The following is an 18926-nucleotide window of genomic DNA, read 5'->3' on the forward strand; positions in this document are numbered from 1 at the left end:
GGCTCTAAAAATGAACGTTGTTGAAAATTAACGCATGTCCAATCAAGTCTCAGACACAATTTGCACACAGCAGACATACAGATCAGTAACACACTAGATAGACAATGGCACGGGACTGATTTCAATGCTCGTAGAATAAACTACATTTTGAAACATGGTGTGTTCTACTAAGGCTGAAGGTTTTAGTATCATTGCTCATAAAACAGATTGTGTTCTACTAAGGCTTAAGGTTTTAGTATCATTGCTCATAAAACAGATTGTGTCCAACACGGTGTATTCATACCTGGCTAGCTTTGTTTGAAACATGGTGTGTTCTACTAAGGCTGAAGGTTTTAGTATCATTGCTCGTAAAACAGTTTGTGTTTTGAAACACAGTGTATTCATACCTGGCTGGCTTCATTTGAAATGGAGAGGAGGGGGGCAGGCATGCTTTGAAATAAAGAGGAAGGACGAGCATGCATAGAGGTAGCGCTTATCCCACACAAAGGTAGTGATTTCAATGCTCGTAGAATAAACTACATTTTGAAACATGGTGTGTTCTACGATTGTGTTTTGAAACACAGTGTATTCATACCTAGCTGGCTTCATTTGAAATGGAGAGGAGGGGGGCGGGCATACTTTGAAATAAAGAGGAAGGATGAGCATGCATAGAGGGGATGGATGCCCGGATGATGCCATCCTTAGATGGGTGGACCCAATGAGTAGGGTAAATTTTCAACAAATTTATTTATTTACGATCCAAAGTAAGAATAGGGCCCAAACAAGTTTGGTTCTATGGGAACAAGACACCGACCATGCCTCCTAAAGCGGAGGAAAAAGGTGTTGGCTTCTATGAACCAAGTGCAGACTCGTTCCATCCTCGATCATGCACATTGAGTGCCATTTGATCAGAGGAATAAATTCCTATTAGAATGACTACGTTTCCCTTGCGAGATATAGTTAGGTCCCTCCATTTTCTCCTATCCTCGTATTTCCAAGAGATCGAGGTGTCATCAACATTCGGAGACAAGGGGATTTAGCTGTTGAAATTTGAGCTAAATGATGAACTATGGTGGATCAAACACTAGAATCAGCATAATTAACAAAGTGATTAGCAAGTGATTAAGATGTAATTAGTGAATAATTAGCACATAGATTAATGTAGGCATGGATACTCAAAAACCAGCAAATTCTCATTAGGGCTATGCCTCAATTTATAGTGTTTACATCAAGCATCAAATCCCCTTGATTTCTCCATGATTCACTCCCTGAATATCTCCACCTCTTGCCTGATTCTCTCCACCTCTTCTCTTTTCCCTGAATATCTCCCAGAATAACTCCACACTCCTAAATTCCCTCATGCTACCCATTATTCTCTCCCAGTAGATTCCTCTAACCTTTTCACAGGTTCTTTCACAATTACATCTCCTCTTTTACAGCCTCTATCCAAGAGCTTGTTCCCACACACACCCTATTCACTTGTATATTTCAACACCTCCCCTCAAGTGAATAATCCTAACACACCTGGACCCTGTATCAAGTTTCCCTCTTACTTGATAGCCCGCGACCAGTGCCTCAAGTCCCTAAACTCCATAGTCCTTGACACTCTCTCTCTCTATGTGTCCAAGGCTACTATAAGTGCCCGCGACCTTGACTAAAGTGCTCACACATACAACTACCACTTGGCCTACATCATCGGTGGCTCAGAGGTGGTTTTACTTTATTGGGGCAGGTTACATTGGGTTGTGGGTTCTCTCTCTCTCTCTCTCTCTCAGAAAAGATGATCCGACTCCACTTCTCTTGGAGCCTCCATGAAGTTTGCCGATGTCGTTCCTTCTTCACTGGGTTTGCTGTAGCAGTCTCTCGCCATGTGTCCTGGCTTTCCACATTTGTGGCAAGTGAAGGTCCTCCCTCCTACTCTGCCTCTTCCTCGTCCTCGTCCTCGAGAGAATCCTCCTCGGGTGAAGAATGCTTTTTCCTCTCCTGCTGTTGAGTCGAGCTCTTTCTTCTCTTTGCCTCTGCTCTCTTGCTCTAGTAGAGCTGCTTCTATCTCATGTATCTTCAGTTCAGGTACATTCTTTAGTGTTGCTACAATGTTTTCATAATCTCCTTTATCCACACTCTTCAAAAGTATAGCTAATGCTTCATCATCTTCTACCTTTTTGCCAATAGCTGCCAGCTGTTGCTTAATGCTTTTATATTTGTTCAAGTGTGTGATTAAGGGTTCACTTTCCTTCATGTCCAATTTGTAAAATTGCATTAATAGATTTATCTTGGAATTTTTTGCTTGTGTACCAAATAATTTATTGAGTTCATCCCATGCATCTTTTGCCCACTGTATCCCTGTGATATGATGGATGATCTCATCATTTAAACTGAGTGCAATAAGCCCCAATGCTTTTTCATTCCTACTCTTCCACTCATTTTCCCCTCTCTCTGGGCATTCATCTCTCCCTTCAACTAATCCCCACAGATTTTTCCTCATCAGCAAATACATGGTTTTTGTTTGCCATGTATAAAACTGTTCTCCATTAAATTTGGCTATTTCCTGTGCTGAATTCATGGTGATGTGAAGGGGGTCTTACCTCTTGATCCAAATTCAAGATTCAAGGGTAGTGTCTACCCTTTTACAACTCAATCTGGTGTTTAATAGATGATTACAACAATTTTATCAGCATAAAATCACCAGAAATTACATTAAATTGAGAGTAACCAATTTGTACGGGATGGTTGGAGTATCAAACCAACTCCGATTTGCAATCTGAAGCTTTAGGGATCTGTATCAGATACCTAATGGTTAATTTGAACCCTCAATTGCACCAAAGTACAGTGATTAGTACTGATTAATCACTGATTAGCAAATTAATGCTCTGGTTTGTGTGCAAAAAACAGAGTATGCGGGGAGCCCAGATCTGATGCCTTCCACTTCAAATGAGCTCAAATGCTTTCAAAGGCATCAATAGCAATGAGTCTAGTAGAGGATTAAGCCAAGAAACACAAGATTTGACCAAATAATGAAAGCTTAATCTCTGTTTTACCAAAGTCACCTGCAGATTTGATGAAGAGCTTTGATCTCTCTGTAGACTTGATGAAATTGATTTCTGTCTTCACCAGCTTGTAGAGCATGCTTGATTACCCCTTGTGCTAAAGGGAATTGAACTAATTTGATTGGAGCAAAGAGAAATCTGCAGATTACTCAGAAAAAAACGCGCCGGCTAAAAACGTAATTTCTCCTGAATGCTTTCGCGATTTGCAGCGCCGTTTCGATGGGCTGGTAGCCAAGAGTGTTAGCTAGCTTAAGCTAGAAGGTCATAGCCTAATAGTGAGTGTGCATGGAGAATAGAGTCCTCCACTGGCTGGGGGTGAAGGGGAAGAGTGAAAGCTTACTAAAAACTGATTTTTTTGCTAATTATCTTACTAATCCTGATTAATTCACTAATGGGCTCATAAATCTGGTTGATTCTAGGCATGGCTCTGATACCATGTTGAAATTTGAGCTAAATGATGAACTATGGTGGATCAAACACTAGAATCAGCATAATTAACAAAGTGATTAGCAAGCGATTAAGACATAATTAGTGAATAATTAGCACATAGATTAATGTAGGCATGGATACTCAAAAACCAGCAAATTCTCATTAGGGCTATGCCTCAATTTATAGTGTTTACATCAAGCATCAAATCCCCTTGATTTCTCCATGATTCACTCCCTGAATATCTCCACCTCTTGCCTGATTCTCTCCACCTCTTCTCTTTTCCCTGAATATCTCCCAGAATAACTCCACACTCCTAAATTCCCTCATGCTACCCATTATTCTCTCCCAGTAGATTCCTCTAACCTTTTCACAGGTTCTTTCACAATTACATCTCCTCTTTTACAGCCTCTATCCAAGAGCTTGTTCCCACACACACCCTATTCACTTGTATATTTCAACATTAGCTACCTATCAAAAGGATCCCCTTGGCCCCCGGGACCTTACACATGGTATTAGAGCACACTTTAGGTTTAAGAAATTGTATATTGTTGTATTCTTTGGTTGCCTATTAGACTAATTTAGTTATGGCTAGATGTAGGACAGGATGGATCCCTATTCCTGATTCTTGGTGTTCCAGTACATGTTCATGGTGACTGCTTGTCACTCCTTGAACTTTGAGTTCCACGACACCATGGTGCACATCCTAGATAAGCTAATCCTTCCTCACTACACTCGCATTGAGAGGGGATGGATAGGGATGAATACTAGTGCCATGAACCATCCTACTTCATCATTTGGTAGATTTGGTTGGAAATCTTTCCATCGACCTTAGGCAAATCTGTTATATTGAGATGTTTGCGACTGATTCGCTTGTTTTGGTTCTTCGGTACTCCTCAAAATGATACCCATGTAACCATCAATGGAACCTGTATACTATATAATTGATGGGTCTATGGCAAAGTGATCGTGGTTTTGCCTCCCAATAGAGTAGCTGTCAGACAAAGCTCAGCTCATGGTTTTGCCTCCCGACGATAAAGTAGTTGTCAGACAAAGCTCAGCTCATGGTTTGCCTCCCTTGCCAAAGACTTATGGAGTTTTAGAAACCTTGGCAAATCCCTTTACTTTTTCAATGCTAATGCCTCACAACTTCACTAGAAGCCTACCATACACATAAATAAGAATTGAGTTGTATAACTCAATCCTTGCAACAATCAGCTAGTTTACTTGTAAATATTAAAGCTTGGAATAAAGGATTTGGAATTCTTGCACTTATTGTTCTTGTGATTGTTATATGACTGATACTAGGTAGCCTAAGTGTTATAATTCTAAACTTAATCTCGTATTGATAGCTAGGGTCATCATTTTCTTACTCCCAATGCATTATACACAGACACACAAGAGAAGAAGCTCTTTCTCAAACAAATGCAGCCTCCCTCATTGAATAGGGCAGGCTCAAAAATTGAAAGGGATACGTAAGTTTGGATTGAGGCTATGGATGACTATTTCTCACCTGCTCGCACAAAAGCTAGAAATCATTTAATCCATGCTTGCTAGGTTTCATCTCACTCGAGATGCTAAACTTTGGTGTGGAAACAATGGTGTAGAGACAAGGGGGTCAGTAAAGGTTCCCATTAAACAAGCTATGAAGGATCGCTACTTTCCCCCATCTCATGAATCCATTATGATGAATGCGTTCTTTAGCCTCAAGCAGCTTTGCTTCCAAAGGAATTTCTAGCCAAACCGTCACAATAACACTTGGGATTAGCACCCCAATAACTTTGTCCCTCGCACTTCTGTTATTCCTACCATGGATTCCTATGGGAACCAAAGGTGTTTTTAATAAAGCTAGCCACTTTAGAGTTGAATGCAGTTGAATGGCCCAAACTGGCAAGACCCTCTTTTAATCCTAGCGCTATTCCACAAGGTGTCCAAGTAAACTAGGGCTGTGGAGCCCCCAACCGCCAAGCCAGACAAAGTGGTGGTGATGGACGTGGTAAAGGTCGTGGACTAGTTGCTCACACTTGTGCCATGATTGGTGAACCGACCTTAGAAATGGAAGAAGAAGAGCAAGCCACCCTCCACGTAGTTGTGTAACATCATTGCTCTTTAAAGATTACCCAGATTTTATATCGAGGTGATGACAGTACTTAGCGAACTCCACTTTTGCTTGCATAGTAAGGAGGTGAAGCAATAGCAAGTCGGGGAGTCGGCCCAAGGCAATCCCCTCCTATTCCACTGGGAATTAGATTTCCACCCCGCAAGGACATGTGATTATGAATGTTGTCTAGTTCTGTGGGCCTAGGCTAGTGTAGTGAATTAGCTCACCTCATGAGTAGACATCCCCTCTGAGGAGCAAGAGGTTTTGGTACAAGCAGCAGGACCTATGGGAGTGATAGGCCGGTTGGGCCCCCTCGCCAACAACTGGTCGACAATGAGGGAGCATGGTCCGTGAGGTAAGTCCAACTGGTTGAGGCTAGAGGACCAAATTCTAGATCAGCGGTTTTAGTTTGGTTTTCGTTTGGATATGTCTATGGAAATGGATATGGAAGCCTAGATTCGGCTAGCTGAGCCGGTTTCAAGGTCTCTTTTGTGAACATTTTGCTGTAAGAACTATTTGATGTAAATATTGTTATTTTCAAAGGCTGTTTTACGGAACATTGTGGAACTTCTTTAATTAAGGAACCTATTTTATATGTTTTACAGTGTGGTAGGACCTAAATAGATAACAAAAATGAATGGGAGAGTGGGTGGATGGATGCCCCCCGACGATGGCACCATCCTTGGATGGGTGGACCGATGAATTAGATAACTTTTCAACAAATTTATTTATTATGATCCAAAGTAAGAATAGGTCCCGCGAACAAGTTCCGTTTTAGGGGAATGAGCCAACGGCCATGCCTCTTAGAGAGGAGGAAAAAGGCGTTGGCTTCTATGAACCAAATGCGGACTTGTTCCATCCTCGATCACGTACATTGAGTGTTGTTGATCATAGGAATAGATTCCTGTCAGAACGACTATGTTTCCCTTGTAAGATAGAGTTCGGTCCCTCCGTTTGCTTGTATCCTTGTATTTTTTAGAGATCGAAGTGTTGTTAATCAGAGACAAGGGGATTTAGCTACCTATCAAAAGGATCCCCTTGGCCCACCTAGGACAGGGACCTTACACACCCCATGAATCCCACCAATTCCATCCTCAATAGCTTCTTCATTGTGTTGATTCATGGATTGACCCAAGTGATTGATCTTTAATAGCTTCCATCTTGGTAGCCATAGATTCAAACTTTGAAGTCAAGGTTTGGTTAATGATATCCAATCTATCTACCATGAGTGGCTTAAAATCAAGTTTACTCACAAGCAATTGTCATTTGAAATGGCTTGTGAACTTATAGAGGTGCTCTTATGGGCACTACCCACCTTAGCATCCTCTTCAACTCCCTTTGAAGTTTGACCCATGGATTAAGAGAAATTTTTAGAGTGATTCCCAAAGAATTTGCTCTTCAAGCTCTTCCATTGTGTCCATAGTGTCGTGTTCCATCAATTCCTCCCCTTCCATATCCTCCACCATTGCTAATGATAGCTTTCTAGGTCTACCTTTTGGCTTTATATCGACAGCCATAATCGGTTGTTCTGGCAACTTTGTGATAGGATGTCAGATTTCGGTGTTCTAGGACTCTACGAGAAGGTGTTAGGATAAGGGGTATGATGTTAATTTTGGTTTAATCAACCCTCTAAATGACATTGTTTTGACTTTTTCCTACAGTCAAATAGTTAGCCTGGTGCACCGCTTGTACTCCAATGCTCCAAATGAGTTAAAGCTTGGTGGTTAAGGTATTTGCCTAGTAGAGAACGCAATGGTGAAGTCAAATTTATGATCTGAGACTTGGCTCAAATTTTATCCAAACATGGTATGCGGTAGAGAAACGGGCAGAGCTCATTAACTTGAAAACAAAACGGGGTAGTTGAGGGCTCTATGGGAATCCTTAATGGTGTGGAATAAATCCTAATATTCAATTCAGGTTTAGTCCAAAATCTCCCAGATCGAATCACACTTTTCTAAAAACTATAGATTATGTCAAATTGTTAACATGTAAGCAACCAACTTGCAAACCACTCCATGTATGCATCCCGGCATATCTAAAGCATCATAATGCATACAAATCGCATCCATCCAAGGCATTTTGACTAGACTTTGGAAAAATTTTGGCATGACCTTAGTGCATTTATGAGCCAATCTCAATCACTATATCTAATATCAATGTGCCCAATAATGCCAACTATGCATCCTTATAAAACCCCATTGATTTGTCAATTGCATTTCAATTCATTGCCACTTGTATACATATAACTATTGCTGATTTGATTCGATGTAGCAAGTCAATGAAGAGATTTTACTTTGCCAGTTTCCTAGCCAAGCTTTCTCACCCCCTTACCAAAGTTTGGAATCCAATGGCAAGGGTTGAGGCCATGTCTTGATCTCCCTCCTTGTGCTACTTTTCCAAAAGCACTTAGGACAAGGAGAGTTCAAGCATGCTCCCCCTTGGCCTCTCAACCAATGCCAAGGGTACCCTCTCCACATGCTAGATACACTAGTGCTTATTTGAATTGAGACTGCACAATGGAAATTCTAGAAATGTAAAGAGAGTAATGTATAGGAGCTTACAATCCAAATCTTAGCATGACTCATGCCAAGTGACGATTCACAGTATTCTTTCCACAAGATCAATCTCCCATATTGCCACACACCACCAAACTCAATCGCCACATTAGGGTGAGAGTGTAATGCAAGGAATCAATGCAGCACCGAATGCACTCAAGAAACCTTGATTTTTGAGAAACCCTAATTAGTGTGTGATACAATGAAGTTTGTGGATATAAGGGTGAATTATGGTATGAGAAAGCATGATTGACACACTTATGAAGAGAGTTCAATCCCAATCATTCCAAAACCTTAATTTTGATAAAACCTTTATTTCCCCATGAAATGAATTGAAATTCTTGAACATAAGGGAGGGAAAGGGTTCATAGGAGCTTAAAACACATGCTTTATAAAGAAACAAAGTTTCAAGATCTTCAAAGTTTGCTTATGCGCTAGTAGAATGGGGTATTGAGATAGTGTAGAAGGCTATTGGCAATGATAAATTTTAGAAAATGAATGCCATAAACCCTGATTTGCAAAAATTTTCCAAAAACAACAAAGTTTCCAAGAAACCCTAATTTCCCTTCAAGAATGTAGCAAGGGTGGCATGTATGGATAGAGGAGAACGTGGGGAAAAGAAGTTATACCTTGGACCTCAAAAATTTTAGGTGGAGACTCTAATTTTGGTAAGAAATCCCAAATTAATGCCAATCCACATGACCCTTGGCGTACACATAAGTCCCTTGCCAACCAGGTATCATGTCCACTTTACCACTTGCACTCCGTGTTGGTACTCTGACCACACACTTTGGATGAGAGGTGGGCTCAAGTAACAAGATAAAACAATCACTCGCGCAGGCATAGATAGCCTGGTGTTCCATAAGCATTTCTGCTACACATAGTTTATAGGCATTTCGGCCACCAATAGTTTGTAGGCATTTCGGCCACCAACTCACACTACCCTCTCAAGTGCTCATGTTCCCTTCCATCTTCTCTCTATTGTTCCATTCACACATGGTAGAAACAATCTTCAAGAGAGCACGTAGGACAAGAGAACACTACACAGGGTATGTTGTGCTTGTCACTACTCTTTGAAGTGCCCATGTTCCCTTCCATCTGCTCTCTATTGTTCCACCCACACATGGTAGAAACGATCTTCAAGAGAGCACGTAAGACAAGAGAACACTACACAAGGGGCAAAACAATGCCAATCTTATGAAATTGTAAGAGCAAACCCTAATTTTGGAAAAACTCCCAAATTGGAAAGAAAGGTCAAGAAACCCTAATCCCATGGTTTGAGAGTTAACCAATGCATGAGTGAGTAGGAGGAAGCATAAGGAAGAAGATTATGGAATCAATTTTGGCAAAACTCTCCCAGAAACCCTAATTTGGTGAGAAATACTATATCTCAAGAAATTTCTCAAATCTTGTAAGAAAGCATGAGATAAGCAAAATTCACGCTCAAGAAGGTATGATGAAATGGTTAATGCAAAAAAAAACGCGATTAGGGTTAGAGAAAACACGAAAGCCGACGATCGTTTTTGAGCTTTAATCTCTTGTTAGCATCAACCGTTCACCCTTCTCTTGCGAAGATCCATATTATAATTTCCATCCCAAATGCTTAATGCTAACAAAGAGTTGGTTTAGGGTTTGAAAATGCCTCCATTAATAGGTGACAATGGCTAGCAGATCCCATTCACACAGATTTATCTTCGTTATCCTCTCAGTTGTGCCTTCTACAACCTGCTAAGTCTCCCAATGCTTATTTAGCCACCATGTTACTTCATGGTTGCTCCAAGTCTCCATCTCCACCAATCTTCCATTTATAAGTGAGGGGGAGAAAGATGCATTTTTTTTTTGCAAGTCCACACCTCGAAACTTTGCCTGTCCTAATCAAATTTTGATCCAAAATGTGCTCGGTCATCAAAATTTCTCCAAAACTGATGCAATTTCTCCCAAAATGACATCAAATCTTGGCCAAGCTCCATGATCTTCATGCCCACCACTAATCCATGTATAATCAGCTTGAAGCACTTCATTCATGTAACAAGGTTTTCAAGAAAATCAAGAACTCTTGCATTCTATAGAAATTTGCTCAAATCGAGCCAAGAGCTCTAGTACCAATTGGAATGAAGTGATAATAAAGCTGAGATATGGGATAATCACCACATGGATTAATGCAAGATTAAGGAGATAATCTCATACAAAGAGCCATGATGCCTAATGGAAATATCCTTCTATAAGCCTATGCTAGCCAAAGGCTCCAAGGACATACAAATGTCCAAGAGAGATAATGTCCAAAGGCTCTTGGACATACAAATGTCCAAGAGAGATAATGTCCAAAGATCATAAAAGTTCATAAAAGGTACAAATGACAACCCATGAGCCCCTTTTATACCTGATCCCATGACCATGGTCCTAGACCTAATCTAAAGGTTGTTACTTCATTACAATCCTTTGAGTCCTGACCCAACTCAGAAGGTTAGGGATTCGTGCTCCAATTGTTGTGCCAATGCAAGGGTTGGTCAAATCCCTTGACAATATCAAGCTAGTGCAGGTGTCTATAGATTTCCTAGGCAATGCCAATGTAGAGAATTATCTTTGGGCCTTCCTTTTTTCTAGCACAGAGGTTATGAGACTCTAGGTATTTGGAGCATGTATACAAGATATGCCCTTCCTAGTAATCTGAGACCAAAATTTTGTGAGTCAAAGAACACCAAGGTAATTTATCTAGCTGCTTCTTGAATATATCTTGCATGAGCCTATTGCAAGTTACTGGGGAATTAGTCAACCCAAATGTCATCATCATGGTGTATTCACAATGCCCATATATGGAGTTGAATGTTATCTTTGGGGCGTCTTCCCTCCTCCTTAAACAGACTTCAAATCAATCTTGGTGAAGACTTGGGACCTAATTGTCTGATGCACTTTGGTGACGGAAATGAATGAGTACTTATATAATCAATCAACAATTTAAAATGTTTACCATGATATGATGCTGGTGTCTGGATCACTGAAAATTGTTTATTTTCACCTTGGTGCTCTTTCAACATGAACCTAGGCTCTATCCTCCTCTTCATCTTCTCAAGGGTTTCTTTAGCAACTCTTCCTCTTCCACAACCTCTTCAATGATACCCACCTTTGGGGCTATGAACTCCATTTCTTACTTGACTGGGTTGTTGAATGGAAGCAGATCTTCTCCTAGGATCAGTTTGTGGGTTCTTGTGAAAGTTTAGAGGAGGTAATTTTGAAAGGTTAACAGCCTTGGGTAGAAGAGGGCATTAACATGTCGGTGACTTGGTTGGTGGTGGCAATTGTAGTCATTCCTCTTTGCCATGCTAGGTCATTGTGTAAGGTTTTCGCGAGCGAGGCAACAATGGCCATGAAATTTGACCACTAAATGGCAGTTGATTGAAGGGTAGTCCAGAAGGTCGCATTGGACGATTCAAGGTAAGGTCTTTTCCTAAAGTTGTTGCTATTTCTATCCTTCAACTCATCTTCTAAAGGTTTAGCTCAAAAAATCACATCCTAAAAGCTAGTCGACTGCATGGATTCTAGCTGATGGTTGAGGAGAGGGCTTAAACCTTGTACAAATTGGCTAATGGATTGAGCCAAGGTCATAGTTGGAGCATACTTCTTGGGCCTAACAAATTGGGAGTAGTAAGCATCCACTGCGGGGTTCTTTTGGGTCACGCTATAAAACTCATTTATCTTTTTAGGGTTTAAAGTCTAAAGGCAAGTACCTCTCCTTAATAGCTCCCTTGATTTGTTCCTATAGTGATATAGCTTTCTTAGACATCCTTTTCTCTACACCTCTCCTTCCACCATAGCTTAGCATCATCGATTAGTCAAAAACACGCCACCATAGATTGGTTGGCTTTATTAGTACCAAACAAGAGAGAAATCGTCGGTCATGGACTCTATACATGCCTCTGTGCATATTTAACAACATATTTTCCTTCTCTTGAGAAGGAAGAGGGTTTCAATTGCTTAAGTAGGAATTTCCTTTCAGCTTCGTCATCTTGTTGCCATAAAAAAAAAGAGAGCATGCATTAGCGCCAAATTTGAGGAAAACTCAAGAGGTGAAAAAGATAATGTTCACTTTTTTTACATTTTGTGAACAAGATTGCATATGCTTATTTATAATACTTTCTCAGAGATTGTTTATCCCTAGGAAAAACTTGGGAGGTTGGTTGGTAAGATCTAAGGCATAGATTTTTGTGGAATCAGTGATCCCACAAAATCCTGGGTGAAAACTACCACAACAATGAATCCTACACTTAGGGATGAATTGAGTGATCTAATCATAGATGTGTTGGGATGCGTAACGAGTCTCCCCATTCAGAATTACAGCTTGATCTAGGAAAAGAGTCCCAGAGAATATGAAATATTTTAGTACCCTAAGCTTCTCTCTAAAATCTGAAGGATGCATAGCTCGGCACATCTATAAGTTTGAATCTACTATAGTGAATATACATTCATGAGTGGAGGGAAATTGAAGAAACTTCATCTGTGATGTTGGTCAATAGAAGTCTAAAAAGTAACTTGCCCAAGCTCTCCGTTCGTTAATTGGTTTGAACGCTAAGTAGTCAGAGGTTAATTTTAGTATTTTTACTATTTGATCAATACTCATTTGGGATTGCACCTGTAATTTAATTGTAAAAAATAAATTATCTCTCTACTCTTAATGTGGCTCTGATACCACCTGTAAGATACCTCTCATACGCTTCCTTCTTTCGAGATAGGGAGGGATCTCACTCTGGTAAGTAACATCCCAACTTCCTATGAAGATCACCTAATCGGGAGGAGCCAATCCTTGACTATCATGGTCTTAGGGGTGTCTTACCTAATATTTACCTATATTTTTTTCTTTAGAAAGTACCTAACTAGTCGGGTCCACCCTACCTCCCACTTTCTAGATTCAGGATACGGTCATCTACTATGAGGTTTTTAATTCCTAAGCACATTGTTGGTGTACCAGATGCATCACATAACAGAGTTCCTTAAAATAATTCCTTTCATTGGTTCCTTTATCCCTTAATGCCAACAAATCATTTAAAATAATAATAAATTATAATCATAAAGTTAAATTACAACATAGTCTAGAAAAGCATGCCTTGGCGCACCGAGTTACATACTATCTAGGCATTACAACGGTCGTGCAATAAATTATCACCTATTAGTAAGGTGAAATGTCCCCTCACTAACCTGCACTAACATGAAACCTATCAAGCTTTGGTTTGCAATCCCAAAAGGAACCCTCACCCTACCTTGTGATGTGTCACCTGCACTAACATGAAACCTATCAAGCTTGGGTTTACAACCCTCACTCTACCTTGTGATGGGTTAACCATCATAGGTAGTTGCCCCAACTTCGTAAATACTTAAGAGTTGGTCTCTTTGGGTGGGGGAATGCCTAGTTGCCTCAAACCGATCACTTCAGAATGGTTATCCCTAAGAGAACACGTCCCTTAGTTTATTTTACAACAATTTTATAATATATTACCGGTCTTGTAATGTTGCATCCACATCTCAAGCACAAACATTTTCACATAAGAGAAATAACCTTTGAGTGATTCCCAAAGAATTTGCTCTTCAAACTCTTCCATTGTGTCCGTAGTGTCGTGTTCTTAATCAAAAACTTCTAGGGTTTGTACCCACTTACACGACAAGGTGGAGGCCCAATAATCATGATTATGGGGAGGTGAGCCGATCCTCCACTTGCTTGGGAGATATTTACAACTACGGTTAACCTCATCATGGTCAGATACCCTTAGACACTCATGTCCTCTGTATTCTGCATGTCCTCTGTATTCTGCACATCCTTCATGAGCCATTAGGTGGTTGAGCCTTTCCTTGCCTGGAAGTAACTGACTCCTCTTTGCGTATATTGCCAATCATTGGCTAACCACTCATTTACTCAAACAAAACATGTACATAGCAAGACCCTAGTTTAATGCGATTGTGCTAGGATGAAACTTTGGAAGTATTAGATATGAGAAGCAAGCCTAGATACCAAGATAATAATGAAGTGCAATTAGAAGAGAAGGAAAGATCATAATGGTATGGTTGGTACTTGGGTTCTGAATCCACTTTGGGATATACTTAAACTTAATCTTACAAGCTCTTAGGGTATAGTAGTGGTGATAGTAAAGGATGTAGATGAGCTCAAAGGAAGAGTGGGATTAAGAGGGGGTATGGTAATTACCATAGGAGGAGGGTTGCCAACCTCTTAATGCATGCCTCACATTACATTACATCATAATCAACCTGTTAGTGCATGCCTCACAAGGCTCTAAAAATGAACGTTGTTGAAAATTAACGCATGTCCAATCAAGGCTCAGACACAATTTGCACACAGCAGACATACATATCAGTAACACACTAGATAGACAGTGGCATGGGAGTGATTTCAATGCTCGTAGAATAAACTACATTTTGAAACATGGTGTGTTCTACTAAGGCTGAAGGTTTTAGTATCATTGCTCGTAAAACAGATTGTGCTTTAAAACATAGTGTATTCATACCTGGCTGGCTTTGTATGAAATGGAGAGGAGGGGTAGGCATGATTTGAAATGGAGAGGAGGGGTAGGCATGATTTGAAATGGAGAGGAGGGGGGCGGGCATGCTTTGAAATAAAGAGGAAGGACGAGCATGCATAGAGGTAGCATTTATCCCACACAAAGGTAGTGATTTCAATGCTCGTAGAATAAACTACATTTTGAAACATGGTGTGTTCTACTAAGGCTGAAGGTTTTAGTATCATTGCTCATAAAACAGATTGTGTTTTGAAACACAGTGTATTCATACCTGGCTAGCTTCGTTTGAAATGGAGAGGAGGGGGGCGGGCATGCTTTGAAATAAAGAGGAAGGACGAGCATGCATAGAGGGGATGGATGCCCCGATGATGCCATCCTTAGATGGGTGGACCCAATGAGTAGGGTAAATTTCCAACAAATTTATTTATTACGATCCAAAGTAAGAATAGGGCCCAAACAAGTTTGGTTCTATGGGAACGAGACACCGGCCATGCCTCGTAAAGCGGAGGAAAAAGGTGTTGGCTTCTATGAACCAAGTGCGGACTCGTTCCATCCTCGATCATGCACATTGAGTGCCATTTGATCAGAGGAATAAATTCCTATTAGAATGACTACGTTTCCCCTGTGAGATATAGTTAGGTCCCTCCATTTGCTCCTATCCTCGTATTTCCAAGAGATCGAGGTGTCATCAACATTCGGAGACAAGGGGATTTAGCTACCTATCAAAAGGATCCCCTTGGCCCCCCACCTAGGGCGGGGACCTTACACATGGTATTAGAGCACACTTTAGGTTTAAGAAATTGTATATTGTTGTATTCTTTGGTTTCCTATTAGACTAATTTAGTTATGGCTAGATGTAGGATAGGATGGATCCCTATTCCTGATTGTTGGTGTTCCAATACATGTTCATGGTGGCTGCTTGTCACTCCTTGAACTTTGAGTTCCACGACACCATGGTGCACATCGTAGATAAGCTAATCCTTCCTCACTACACTCGCATTGAGAGGGGATGGATAGGGATGAATACTAGTGCCATGAACCATCCTACTTCATCATTTGGGTAGATTTGGTTGGAAATCTTTCCATCGACCTTAGGAAAATCTGTTATATTGAGTTGTTTGCGAGTAACCATCAATGGAACTTTTATACTATATAATTGATGGGTCTATGACAAAGTGATCATGGTTTTGCCTCCCAATAGAGTAGTTGTCAGACAAAGCTTAGCTCATGGTTTTGCCTCCCGACGATAAAGTAGTTGTCAGACAAAGCTCAGCTCATGGTTTGCCTCCCTTGCCAAAGACTTATGGAGTTTTAGAAACCTTGGCAAATCCCCTTTACTTTTTCAATGCTAATGCCTCACAACTTCACTAGAAGCCTACAATACACATAAATAAGAATTGAGTTGTATAACTCAATCCTTGCAACAATCAGCTAGTTTACTTGTAAATATTAAAGCTTGGAATAAAGGATTTGGAATTCTTGCACTTATTGTTCTTGTGATTGTTATATGACTGATAATAGGTAGTCTAAGTGTTATAATTCTAAACTTAATCTCGTATTGATAGCTAGGGTCATCAACTTCTTACTCCCAATGCATTATACATAGACCCACAAGAGAAGAAGCTCTTTCTCAAACAAATGCAGCCTCCCTCATTGAATAGGGCAGGCTCAAAAATTGAAAGGGATACGTAAGTTTGGATTGAGGCTATGGATGACTATTTCTCACCCGCTCGCACAAAAGCTAGAAATCAATCCATGCTTGCTAGGTTTCATCTCACTCGAGATGCTAAACTTTGGTGTGGAAACAATGGTGTAGAGACAAGGGGGTTAGTAAAGGTTCCCATTAAACAAGCTATGAAGGATCGCTACTTTCCCCCATCTCATGAATCCATTATGATGAATGAGTTCTTTAGCCTCAAGCAGCTTTGCATTCATGAAAATGATTTTGCCCCTTCGATGACTAATCCTCATGCAAACGACAACCAAGTTGGTCATATTTTTAATTCTCTTAAATATGAGAAACTTCTTCCTTTAGGTCATAAAGTTAAGATTTTTAGGCTTCTCAAGATTACATTCCTATTGGTTAAACCTATAACGATTACGATTAGCATTGTAAAAGCATCACACCTCCCTTCTAAGTTAAGTAGACAAAAGGACTAAGGCTCCAATATGGAGAATTGCCACTTTTGTCCTTGTATATACCCTTAAGTACTTAGCCAACTCCACTTTTGCTTGCATAGTAAGCACGCGAAGCAATAGCAAGCCGGGGAGTCGGCCCAAGGCAATCCCCTCCTATTCCACTGGGAATCAGATTTCCACCCCGCAAGGACATGTGATTATGAATGTTGTCTAGTTCTGTGGGCCTAGGCTAGTGCAGTGAATTAGCTCAACTCATGAGTAGACATCCCCTCTGAGGAGCAAGAGGTTTTGGTACAAGCAGTAGGACCTATGGGAGTGATAGGCCGGTTGGGCCCCCTCGCCAAACTGGTCGACAATGAGGAAGCATGGTCTGTGAGGTATATCGGCGGTTTCGGTTTGGTTTTCGTTTGGATATGTCTATGGAAATGGATATGAAAGCCTAGATTTGGCTGGCTGAGCTGGTTTCAAGGTCTCTTTTGTGAACATTTTGCTGTAAGAACTATTTGATGTAAATATTGTTATTTTCAAAGGCTATTTTATGGAACATTGTGGAACTTCTTTAATTAAGGAACCTATTTTTATATGTTTCATAGTGTGGTAGGACCTAATTAGATAACAAAAATGAATGGGTGAGTGGCTGGATGGATGCCGCCCGACGATGGCACCATCCTTGGATGGGTGGACCGATGAATTAGGTAACTTTTCAACAAATTTATTTACTATGATCCAAAGTAAGAATAGGTCACGCGAACAAGTTCCGTTTTAGGGGAATGAGCCAACGGCCATGCCTCTTAGAGAGGAGGAAAAAGGCATTGGCTTCTATGAAGCAAATGCGGACTTGTTCCATCCTCGATCACGTACATTGAGTGTTGTTGATCATAGGAATAGATTCCTGTCAGAATGACTATGTTTCCCTTGTAAGATAGAGTTCGGTCCCTCCATTTGCTTGTATCCTTGTATTTTTTAGAGATCGAAGTGTTGTTAATCAGAGACAAGGGGATATAGCTACCTATCAAAAGGATCCCCTTGGCCCACCTAGGGCAGGGACCTTACACACCCCATGAATCCCACCAATTCTATCCTCAATAGCTTCTTCATTGTGTTGATTCATGGATTGACCCAACTGATTGATCTTCAATAGCTTCCATCTTGGTAGCCATAGATTCAAACTTTGAAGTCAAGGTTTGGTTAATGATATCCAATCTATCTACCATGAGTGGCTTAAAATCAAGTTTACTCACAAGCAATTGTCATTTGAAATGGCTAGCGAACTTATAGAGGTGCTCTTATGGGCACTACCCACCTTAGCATCCTCTTCAACTCCCTTTGAAGTTTGACCCATGGATTAAGAGGAATTTTTAAAGTGATTCCCAAAGAATTTGCTCTTCAAGCTCTTCCATTGTGTCCATAGTGTCGTGTTCCATCAATTCCTCCCCTTCCATATCCTCCAACATTGCTAATGATAGCTTTCTAGGTCTACCTTTTGGCTTTATATCGGCAGCCATAATAGGTTATTCTGGCAATTTTGTGATAGGATGTCAGATTTCGGTGTGCTAGGACTCTATGGGAAGGTGTTAGGATAAGGGGTATGATGTTAATTTTGGTTTAATCAACCCTCTAAGTGACATTGTTTTGACATTTTCCTACAGTCAAATAGTGATAGCCTGGTGCACCGCTTGTACTCGAATACTCCAAATGAGTTAATGCTTGGTGGTTAAGGTATTTGTGTAGTGGAGAACGCAATGGTGAAGTCAAATTTATGATCTGAGACTTGGCTCAAATTTTGTCCAAACATGGTATGCGGTAGAGAAACGGGCATAGCTCATTAACTTGAAAACAAAACGGGGTAGTTGAGGGCTCTATGGGAATCCTTAATGGTGTGGAATAAATCCTAATATTCAATTCAGGTTCATTCCAAAATCTCCCAGATCGAATCGCACTTTTCTAAAAACTATAGATTATGTCAAAATTGTTAACATGTAAGCAACCCCAACTTGCAAACCACTGCATGTATGCATCCCGGCATATCTAAAGCATCATAATGCATCCAAATCCCATCCATCCAAGGCATTTTGACTAGACTTTGGAAAAATTTTGGCATGACCTTAGTCCATTTATGAGCCAATCTCAATCACTATATCTAATATCAATGTGCCCA

The sequence above is a fragment of the Cibotium barometz genome, chromosome 52 (assembly GCF_041138505.1).
Source record: "Cibotium barometz isolate CiBa-2024 chromosome 52, ASM4113850v1, whole genome shotgun sequence".
NCBI classification, from domain to species: domain Eukaryota; kingdom Viridiplantae; phylum Streptophyta; class Polypodiopsida; order Cyatheales; family Cibotiaceae; genus Cibotium; species Cibotium barometz.